The 10,161-nt window shown below is 47.9% G+C and overlaps 1 protein-coding gene across 3 annotated transcripts in view; it reads left to right on the top strand.

Moving 5' to 3' along the window:
* The first annotated feature begins 3,788 nt into the window (after positions 1-3,788).
* Positions 3,789-10,161, top strand: part of TMEM40 (transmembrane protein 40) — a 33,132-nt gene continuing 26,759 nt past the window's right edge. For 2 of the 3 annotated variants that reach the window (XM_032841555.1, XM_032841553.1), the window contains exon 1: positions 3,789-3,893. The gene's annotated coding sequence lies outside the window, so the exon portion shown is untranslated. Of the gene's footprint in view, positions 3,894-4,617; positions 4,685-10,161 lie in introns of those variants that run through there. The other variant, XM_032841554.1, reaches the window with a different exon arrangement.

The raw sequence follows: 10,161 nt of genomic DNA, 5'->3' as shown, positions 1-10,161 counted from the left end.
TCAGGGAAACTGGGTTTCAAATCCTGACCCACCCACCCAGTCAGTTTCCGCTTAGTTATGTGACCTGGAGCAAATCATTTCAGCTCTGACCCTCAGTTTTCTCATCCATGAAATGGGGCCAATGCCCCCTGATTTAGAGGGTCCATTTAATACATGTTTCGAGGTGCTTAAGACATACACTGTCCTCACAGATATCCGTTTGGTGACTCAGTAAAAGTTCACGTAGAGAACCAGGCTCCTGGGTGTGCATAGTAGGAGGATGCTCTCTCCCCCCTACAACTGCATGACATAACTCTCAGACCTAACAAGTCCATAGGGAGTTCCCATCTGCCTGAGGGATCCCAGTAGCCTCATCACAAGAACGCAGAGGCAGAGTGTGGGCTGACTGTGTGGAGGCATGCTTCCAAGCACTTTATACCAATCATGTCACCATGGATAGGGACTGCCATCTCCCCATTTTGATGGATGTGGAGACTGAGGCTGAGCTTTCTGTTGCCTCCGGAGTGCACAGTGCACATGCTTGCTGAGTCAGTTGGGCCCCCAGCAGGCAGTTCTGGAATGCAGGGAAGCCGGATGCCACGCTCAGCTGCTGAGTTGGCTTCCCTGGGGCTGTCAGCTGTGTCCACAGGACAGTGGGAGGTTGTCTCATGAATCACCACCCCCCCATACACACACATAGGGCAGTGAGGTCACCTCTGGAGGGAGCTGAGCGGGAGCTTCCTGAGCACCTCTGGCAGCCCCGCCGCAGCCCTGGTCATCTGGCCATGTTGGAGAGATAGGAAATGCCCTGAGGTTGTGCCTCCATCCTGGTCAGGTCCATACAACCTGGTGCTACAGGTGAGGCAGGAAATAAACTCTTCACTTACTCAAAGAGGAGAAGTACCTTCACCTGGGATCAGGAAGCAAACAGAAGGTGAAACAGGGTTTTTCTGAGCACTTACTATTGCCAGTCCTTGAAACCTTTAAATGATATGAAGTATTCTTTAGTCCAGTGATCCTTGAACAAGCATCAGATGCACCTGGAGGGCTAGTTAAATACAAATTATGGGTCTCACCTACAGAGTTACTTATTCAGTAGGACTGGGATTTGTCCTGAGAATTTGCATTTCTAAAGCGTCTTCACATGATGCTAATACTGCTGGTCCACATTTTGAAAGTAACTAATCAGTTCCACTTCCTTTCCCATGTTTAATAGTAGTCTTTAACTTTCTTCTTACATACCTCCAGAGACGGGGGACTCATTGTCTCTTCTCTCAACCTATGCCATTTCTGGATTGTTCTTACTGAAAAGACAGGAATTTTGTGTGTGTGCTTGTGTTGAGATGAAAACTAACTCTATTGGCCTTCCCTTGCAGCCCATTCTTTCTGCCTGTGGATTACATGGTGTCATCAGCCAGGAGCAGCTGGAAGGGAGAGGAGATGTATAGTTAGACTGAGGGTCTCCCTTACCCTCCCAGTCCATCAACCAAGCCCTGCCTATTCTACCTTCTAGATCAGGACTGTCCAACAGGAATATGTTGTGAGTTCTATGTACCTACAAAAAATTTTAACTTTCAAGTAACTACATTAAAAATAGCAAAAAGAGGGCACCTGGGTGTCTCAGTGGGTTAAAGTCTCTGCCTTTGGCTTGGGTCATGATCCCAGGGTCCTGGGGTTGAGTCCTGCATTAAAAATAAATAAATAAAATAAAATAATTAAAATAGCAAAAAGAAGCAGGTGGAACTAATTTTAATCACATATTTTCTTTAACCCAGTGTATTCAAAATAGTATCTTTTTAACAAGTAACTAATATCAAAAATATTATTGAGCTCTTGTATATTCTTGTTTTTCATAGCATGTCTTGGATGTGTTTTACACTTACAGCACATCTCAACTCTGACCAGCCACATTTTGAGGACTCCATAGCCACATGTGGCCTGTGGCTACTGTTTGGGAATGGGCAGTGCCCCTGTCCCTAGTCCTTATCTCCCCTGTCATGGCTTGTGTTCACCTGGATGCCTGCCCCTCACAGCCTCCCTAATCCATAACATGGCAGCCAAATTGTCTAAATTGTAGATTTGATCATGTCCCCCTTGTGTGGCTCCCTGTTGCTCTCAGGATAACATCTGGCCTCCTTGGCCTGGCTCCCAAGTCCCTGCCTCTTGCTTTCCCTTCTCCCCTCTTCCAGGCCCCACTCTCCTGCTGTGCTGAGTTATTTCCAGATCCTCAGGACAAGCAGTGTCTCTTCCTCCTAAACCTTTGCATAAATGGTTCCCCCTGTCTGGAATGTCCTTGCAATTCTTCTTCAGCTTCCCTTTCAGGTCACTCCTTCAGTCAACAAACTTTATTGAGCACCTACTATGTGTCAGACACCAGCCTAGGTCCTGGAACAAACAATACATAAGGAGGAAATGTGTATTACTAAAAACATATAGTATGTCAGATGACGAACAATAAATCGAGATGACAGGGAAAGGTGGTGCTGGCAGTTACTCCTTGTACCTGGTGGTCAGGGAGGGCCTCTTGGTGACTTTAGAGCAGAGACCTGAAGAAGTAAGGAAAGGAACCAGGTGGCTACTGGGGAAAAAGCATTCTAGGCAGAGGGAACAGCCAGTGCAAAGGCCCTGAGGGTAGAATCTAACTGGAGTGTTTGGGGGCACATTCCAGTGTAGCTGGGCAGAGTGAGAGAGGAAGTCATTGGAACTAAGGTCAGAGAGAGCAAGAGGTGGGTCCCAGATAGTGGAGGGCTATGTAAGAACTTGAGTTTTATCCTGAGTGAGGTGGGAGTCCTGCAATGGTGCTGAGTGGAGGAGGGACATGAGCTGACTTGGGTTTTAACCTGATACTTCTGATTGCCATGATTAGGAGAGCTACTGGGCTGAGGGTAGGAGTAGACAGACTAGTGATCATGTTGGCTGGACCAGCATGGTTGCCATGGAGATGGAGAGAAGAGGTTGGTTTTGGGATACATTGATGGTGGGGCCACCAGGGTTTTCCAGATATGTCAGATACAGAGTATGAAAGAGCAAAGAGTCAAGGATGACTCTGAGATCTTGGCCTGGGCTTAGGATCCAAATGACTCCTCTTCCAGGAAGCCCTCCTGGGAACCCATAGCTCTCTGGGCCTTGCCCTAATGTGGCCTGTCATGGCCTGTCTCTAGCTTGCCTGGGTGCTTCCCAAAGCAGTATAGGACTTGTTTACTATTCTGCTTTCAAGTTGTTTGATAAGTGAGTAAGAAGCAAAGGCAGGCTGAGCTGGAGTTATTCTTGGACTCACTGTAGGTCAGTCCCCACCCCTCACCCCATTGGGGCCTGTGTTTTCCTGTCTGCACAAGGCAATGGATATTCTAGCCTTTGCCCAGTTTCCTCACTGGAGAGGGCACTGCCAGTCCCATTCACAGGAGACCCTCAGTCCTCTAACTACTGGACCTTGGGTCCTGCTCCATGCCCAACCTCACCCCTTGGGAAGGCACTGGGTTGGCCCACACGGCTGGGTCCTGAGTCAGTCTCACCAATGAGGTGGGATCTGGGACACACCCCACCTCCTCCCTGCTGAGAGTTTGGCCCAGCCAAGCCTGGTGCAACTACCCCACATATCGCTGCCCCCTGACTAAGCAGTCATGGCCATGCTCAGGGGGTGGTTCTAGGGGTTTAGCTGCCTCATCTGCTGTGCCTGGGGTGTCATGAGGAAATTTCAAATCAGACAGGAAGGCCTGGGGCCCCGATAGTACCAGCAGGAAGGAATGCCACCCGGGTGAACGAGAGTGTGACCCAGGGCAACTCATGCCCCGCCCCCTCCCTGTCACGAGGGTGTGGCCTGGCCTCTCCTGCCGCCCTCTTCCCCTGCCCAGTCTGGCATCGGCACAGTCCACACACGGCTCTCCTGGCAGCCAACACGGGCCTCCAGACCACAGGTACTGGGACACCTACCGGGTGAGGGGCGGGGAGAAGGGTTAATTTTTAGAACAGGCTCTTCCACCGGCCTGATGTTTTGTGGTTCCTAGGTGGACCTGGATTTGCTCTGCACCTTCCTAGCTGGGTGAGCACCTCAGTCTCCATCTCTGGAGGTGTCAGGGGAGGATGACAAATATTCACCTCCCTGGGTTGTTTTGAGAATTGGGCCAGCCCTTGTCTGGCCATAGCAGGTGACCAACTCCTGTTTCTGTCGCCAGCTTGCTGCGGGACCTTCAGAAAAATCTTTGATGGCTCTGAGCCTGTTTCCCCATTTGTGAAACGAAGGGCCAAACTAGATCTCTGAAAGCTTCGTCCACTCTGCCCTTGCGGGACCAAACACTTGGGAGGACGAAGGTGTTTCCCCCCAAAACATCCCAGTTTCTGTGCTTTGACTAGCACGTGAAGGCAGCTGCCCTCCGGACATCCCCTCCGAAGGCGCCCTGGGCCCTCTGGGCTGGGCCTGATAGACTCGAGAAGATGAGGAGGCCAGTCGTCTCCTCTGCCTTGGGCTCAATGGCACCTCTGGGAGAAAACGCTGAACTTGCAGAGCCGGGCCGTGGGGGAAGGGAGCCCTGCTGCCTGTCAGAGGCTCACGCGGGCTGAGGGCCCTGGGAGGGAGCCCCGCCCCTCAGTCCCGCCCCCTCAGTCCCGCCCCCCTAACGCAGCCACCTTGGTCCGGGGAGCCTCTCCGCTCGTAAGGAGCGTCCCAGCCCGTCTCCTCAGAGGTGGCCTTCAGGCCTTCAGCCAATCCGTTTTTGGGAAGGGGGACAAAAAGATGAGAGTCATGTGCTTATTATTTTATGCTGCTTTGTTTAGAAACTGCCAGAAAAGTTGAGTCAGGAGTGTGTTAGGGGGAGTTGTGGTGAGGGAAGGATGCGGTGTTCTGTCCGGGGTCCAAACCAAGCGGACCTGTAAGTAATGGGCCCTCTCCTGTCTCTGAAACCCGTGGAACTGGGGCTAGTGCAGCCCTCTAAAACGCCTCTAAACCTGTGCTGTGAAATCCCCTCAGGCCACTCTCCTAGAGCGCTCTCTGCTCTCCCTCCCGCTCCGGCTCCGCCGCGGGGTGGGGGGGTGGTGCGTGCTGGACCTGGGGGTGGGGGCTGGGGAGGAGTCTTCCTCATTCTTTTTTTCGTTCCATAACAACTTTATTGAGATATCATTCACATACCATCAAATTCACACTATTCAAGTGTACCAGTCAGTGTTTTTTAGTGTATTTAGAGTCGTGCACCCATCACCACTATCTAATTTAGAATTTAGAATTTTTATCACCCCCAAATAAACCCCGGACCCTTTAGTAGTCACCCCACATTTCCTCCTTCCCCTGACAACCTCTAATCTACGTTGTGGATTATCTCGGTGGATTTGCTTATTCTGGATATTTTATATAAATGGAATCATTTAACAGGTGCTCCTTTCTGACTGGCTTTTTTTTTTTTTTTTTCTTCACATAGCATCATGTTTTCAAGGTTTATCCATGCGGTGGCATGTCATCAGGACTTCATCCCTCTTTCTGGCTAAGTGGTGTTGTTTGATTGTATCACATTTTATTTATCTGTTCATCAGTGAATGGACACTTGGGTTGTTTCTACTTTGTGGCTATTAGGAATAAAGCTGCGTGGACATTCATGTGAGAGGAGTTTTTGTGTGGACATACGTCTTCAGTTCTGTTGGATGTATACTTAGGAGTGGACTTGCGGGGTCATATGGTGAATTTATGTTTGACATTTAGACAAGTCACTAAGCTTTCCCAAAGGGGCTATACCATTCTGCAATCCCACCAACTATACATGAAGGCTCCCAATTTTCCACATTCTTGTTAGCACTGATTATTATCTGGATTTCTTATCATAGCCATCCTAGAGGGTATGAAGCAGTATCTCATTGTAGTTTTGTTTTGTGTCTTTTTAAAGTTTTAGTTATTTAAGTAATATCTGTGCTCAACATAGGGCTCGAACTCATGACCCTGACATCAAGAGTCATATGCTCCTCCGAATGAGCCAGCCAGGCACCTCTCTCATTGTGTTTTTGATTTGTGTTTCTCTTAATAAAGAGATGTCGAGCATTATTCCAGGTACTACTGACCGTTTCTTTAGAGAAATGTCTGTTCAAATCTTTTGATTTTCAAATTAGGTTGTCCCTTTATTGTTGAGTTGTAGGCATGCTTGTTTTTCCGGGGGAGGGCTCTGAGGCTCTGAGAATGAATGTGGTGTGCAGTGATCCCATTTAGTGGAGGGTAGTGGTGGGAACTCAATCCAGGTCTGTGTGACGTTCAAGACCCAGCAAGCTCCTTTTCTAGAACTGGACTCCTCCTTTCTGGTTTTCACTGTTGCCAAACTGCATCTGTGTTGTGGGGAGAGGGAAAGAGAGAGACAAGAGAAAAAGATGAAAAAGAGAGAGAGAAACTTTGGTGACAGAATGAGAAGGGAGGCTGGAGTGGCTCTGGCTATTTAAATAGGCACCCACCTTGGAGAGTCAGGGCTGGGGAAAACCTTTTTTTAAGAGGTTTCGGTTTCTTCCCATTAATCTTCAAATGTTGTGGGGGAGGGGCTCAACAGTTTTTACTAGGGGGCTCACTCCCCTCTAGTTTTTCTTAGTTCCTAAATCTGAAACAAATCTGATTCAACCTTGAAACCCCACCAGAGAGCAACATCCCCTAGTGTTTAGCTATGTCCAAGGATCTGAAGCAGTTGTTGCCACGCTTTTTTTTTTTCCCTCTTTTTTTTCGGGGGGTGGGGGACAGAGGGAATATGGGCAGGGACAGAGGGAAAGGGAGAGACAGAATTCCAAGCAGACTCCACAGCAGACTCCACACCCAGCACAGAGCCTGATGCAGGGCTCAATCCCACTATCCTGAGATCACCACCTGAGCTGAAATCAAGAGTCCGATGCCCAGCTGAATGAGCCACCCAGGCGCCCCAGTCACACTTCTAGATTGCACAGCCTTCCCAAGAAAAAAGCTTTAGGCACCCCCGACAGATACATATTTATAGATTTGGAAATGATATACAAGGACTGTGATGATTAGCTAATGTCTAAAGGCCCAATATACACTCAGTGTGAATTTAATCACGAAAATAGTGGATGGAAGTCCACATTCCGAGTAGTTTTCCTATTGGAATTTCATTAAGCAATACGCATTGTATTGTTATCTATGCTGTGGTGTGGCATCAGGACTTCATCCCTCTTTCTGGCTGAATGGTGTTACATGATAGTATCACATTTTATTTATCCATTCATCAGTTAACGGACACTTGGGTTGTTTCTACTTTGTGGCTATTATGAATAAAGCTGCCGTGGACATTCACATGTGTATTGCTTACTGAAATTACCTCTCCACGTGTATGAGATCCCATTCATTGTTATTTTCAACATGGTAAGGTGGCTGATAAAGGCCTTGAGCGAGGAGCAGCTAGCAGTCTGTGCTGCACTTTTCCTGCTGCTTGCTTGCACTTTCTGGATTAGAGTTATCTCCATCTGTGGTTTCTTTGTAGGGACTCTTTGAAGCCATTTTTCTACTCTGTAGAAGTTGATTCGGTTAAAATGCATTGTTTGAGCCTCAAATCCACCCAACCTGGCACCAGTGTATCGCAATATATGGTAATAGGCTGAATCTAGAGAAATGAAAGACAGGGTCACAGCAGACCTATTGTGGGGCTTCCCACTGGGCTTAGGATGCCCACTTAGAAGGCATGACATTTAGTATCTGACATATAGCCAAGGGTGCACATCAGGGTTGAACTATATACTGTTAGCTATTTTTAGTTAAAAGTTTAACAGAAATAAGTGGACTAATATGTCCCTCCTGTACTTTGGAGGTTATAATTTGAGAGACTGGTAGGTTCTGAGCTAAGGACATCTAGGCCAACCTCTGCCACCCTTCATGGCAGGGTGCCCATGACCAACCAAACCAAAATTCTAAAGAATTTTAGAAAATTGTTCTTATATATTGAGCTGGCATCTGCCCTAGTGACATCCCAAGGTCCTGGCCTCTGGAGCTCACAGCCCCATGTGGTCCCTCTGTCCTGCAAGAACCCCTGCAGATACTGGGGGACAATGACCAAGTCTGTCCATGCAGTGCTTATCCCTAGGCTCCTGTTCCTCCAGCCACTTCTCTTGGCTTTGATCTTAATACCCCATACATCCCCTGGATTATCTGTTTGTCCAGACCCTATTCTGTTCAGAACCCAGGATTGAACATAGGATGGGAGATGGTGAGATATGGGTCACCTTCTTCACTGTAGTCTCTGTCTTTCTGTTAATATGACCTAAGGGTGTGTTAGCTTTGCTCTGTAGCTCTTTCACTTTGTTGGCTCATATTACACTTTAACAAACAATGGTTATGCACCTGCTATCTGCTGGACACCAAGTTAGATGCTTGTGCTAACATTTACTTATCTTTCAGAGGGTCTTTGAAAACTCGTAGGTCTTTCTGTATGAACGGCCTCCAAGCTGGGTTCACCCATCCTCTTTCTGTACAACTTGATTTTGTCCCTTTTTATTTTTCTATTTTATTTATTTTTTTAAAAAGATTTTATTTATTTGTCAGAGAGAGAGAAAGCACAAGCAGGGGAGTGGCAGACAGAGGAGAAGCAGGCTTCCCACTGAGCAAGGAGCCCAATGTTGGACTCGATCCCAGGACTCTGGGATCATGACCTAAGCCAAAGGCAGACACTTAACCGACTGAGCCACCTAGGCCTCCCGACTTTGTCCCTTTTTAACCTTCTAGGTTCGTCCTAGGTGCACGGCTCAGAGGCACCCTTAGGCCCTGGCTGCTTTGCTGGGTATGCTGTGGCCAAAAGGTCATGTAGATTCATAACGGGTCCATCTGGCTCGTGGTCTACCGGCTAGGGGCAGTGTGGGTTGTTATCCCACCATTAAACTGCCTGGACAGACTTGAGACAAGATGGTGGAGGAGGTGGAAACTGAGGCATCTCCCTTCTTTCTCTCTGTGAGGTTCCCCTCATGCTTGACTTCAGACTCAGATTTGAGTTCATATCTAGACGCCTTGCTGTGTGACCTTGGGCAAGTCCCTTTCCCTTTCTGGGGCTTGGCTTTGGTGTCCTGGCTACAACTCTGTGGAATTGTAGCTTGGAGAAAGGGAAAGACCACCAAACCTGGGAAGCTGGGGGTGGGGTAGGGGTGAGGTGAGCCTGGGACTGGAAGGGGGAGAGTGTTAAAGAAGAAGGGGTATGAACAAGTAGTATAAAGGAAAGAAGGAGATCCTAAAGAAACTTTGTAGGCTGGCATTTCTCTAAGCTCTTAAATTCAGTACTCTTCCACTTCTTTTTATGAAGCACTTTGTCTATGCCAGGGACTAGAATGTAGTAGAGAGCAAGAAAAACATGATTCCTCTTCCCAGGGAGCTTAGAAGTAAAGTCTTTTTAATTTCAATCCTCACAGCAGCCCTGCAAACAAGGACACTAATCCCCATTTTACAGACAAAGAAACTGAGGCTTACAGAAGTAAAGTGATTTACCCAAAGATTTATTACAGAGCTGGGAAGCAAAGTGATAAAGCACGACATGAATGGGCTCTGTCAGACCCCATTGCCTCAGTGACTTAATTAAGATACCTCTCAGTATAATGTCCCGGCAAAAGGCATGATAATTTTACCATGTACTTTCCTATCCACAACCCCATATGCACTCCAAAATGTGAATAACAAGAGTGATGTTATTATCTGTCTTGCAAATGAGAATAAAAACCTAGAGGGTGGAAGTGATGTGCCCAAGGGCCCAGGGTGGGTTGGAGGCATGGCCAGGACGAGGCTCTTGGTCTTATGATGGTTGAGTCAGTTTCCTCCCCCACCCCTGTCCCTGCCTTGGCAGTGCTGAGAGGACTTATGAGCCACACCTTGGGATCCCAGAAGCTGATGAAAAGACCATTTCTGTTCCAGGCCCCTGGCTTCCGAGGGTCTGTTTCTGATTCATTCCCCTCCCTAACTGTCTTAATGGCGGGATAGAACAGCTCCGGACCTGGGCATTGGCACTGTCCAAAATGTGCAGCAATAGTGCCCAGGCCTGGACTCCAAGATGGAAAGGCTGACCTGGAAAATGTCAGGGATTGAAGTATGTGACATTTCCCAAAGCTGCTCCAAAATACACTGAACCATATTCTGGGGGAAAAGAGCTATGCTCTTGCATGCTTTGGGGAAGCATAGGAATAGGGTAAAAGAGCTTTCTCTTCTGCAGGCCTTTTCAGAGGCTTTAATATGCAATCGCACAT

Source organism: Lontra canadensis, unplaced genomic scaffold (assembly GCF_010015895.1).
Source record: "Lontra canadensis isolate GAN:19392208 unplaced genomic scaffold, GSC_riverotter_1.0 scaffold124, whole genome shotgun sequence".
Taxonomy (NCBI): domain Eukaryota; kingdom Metazoa; phylum Chordata; class Mammalia; order Carnivora; family Mustelidae; genus Lontra; species Lontra canadensis.
This window is presented reverse-complemented; position numbering and strand designations above follow the sequence as displayed.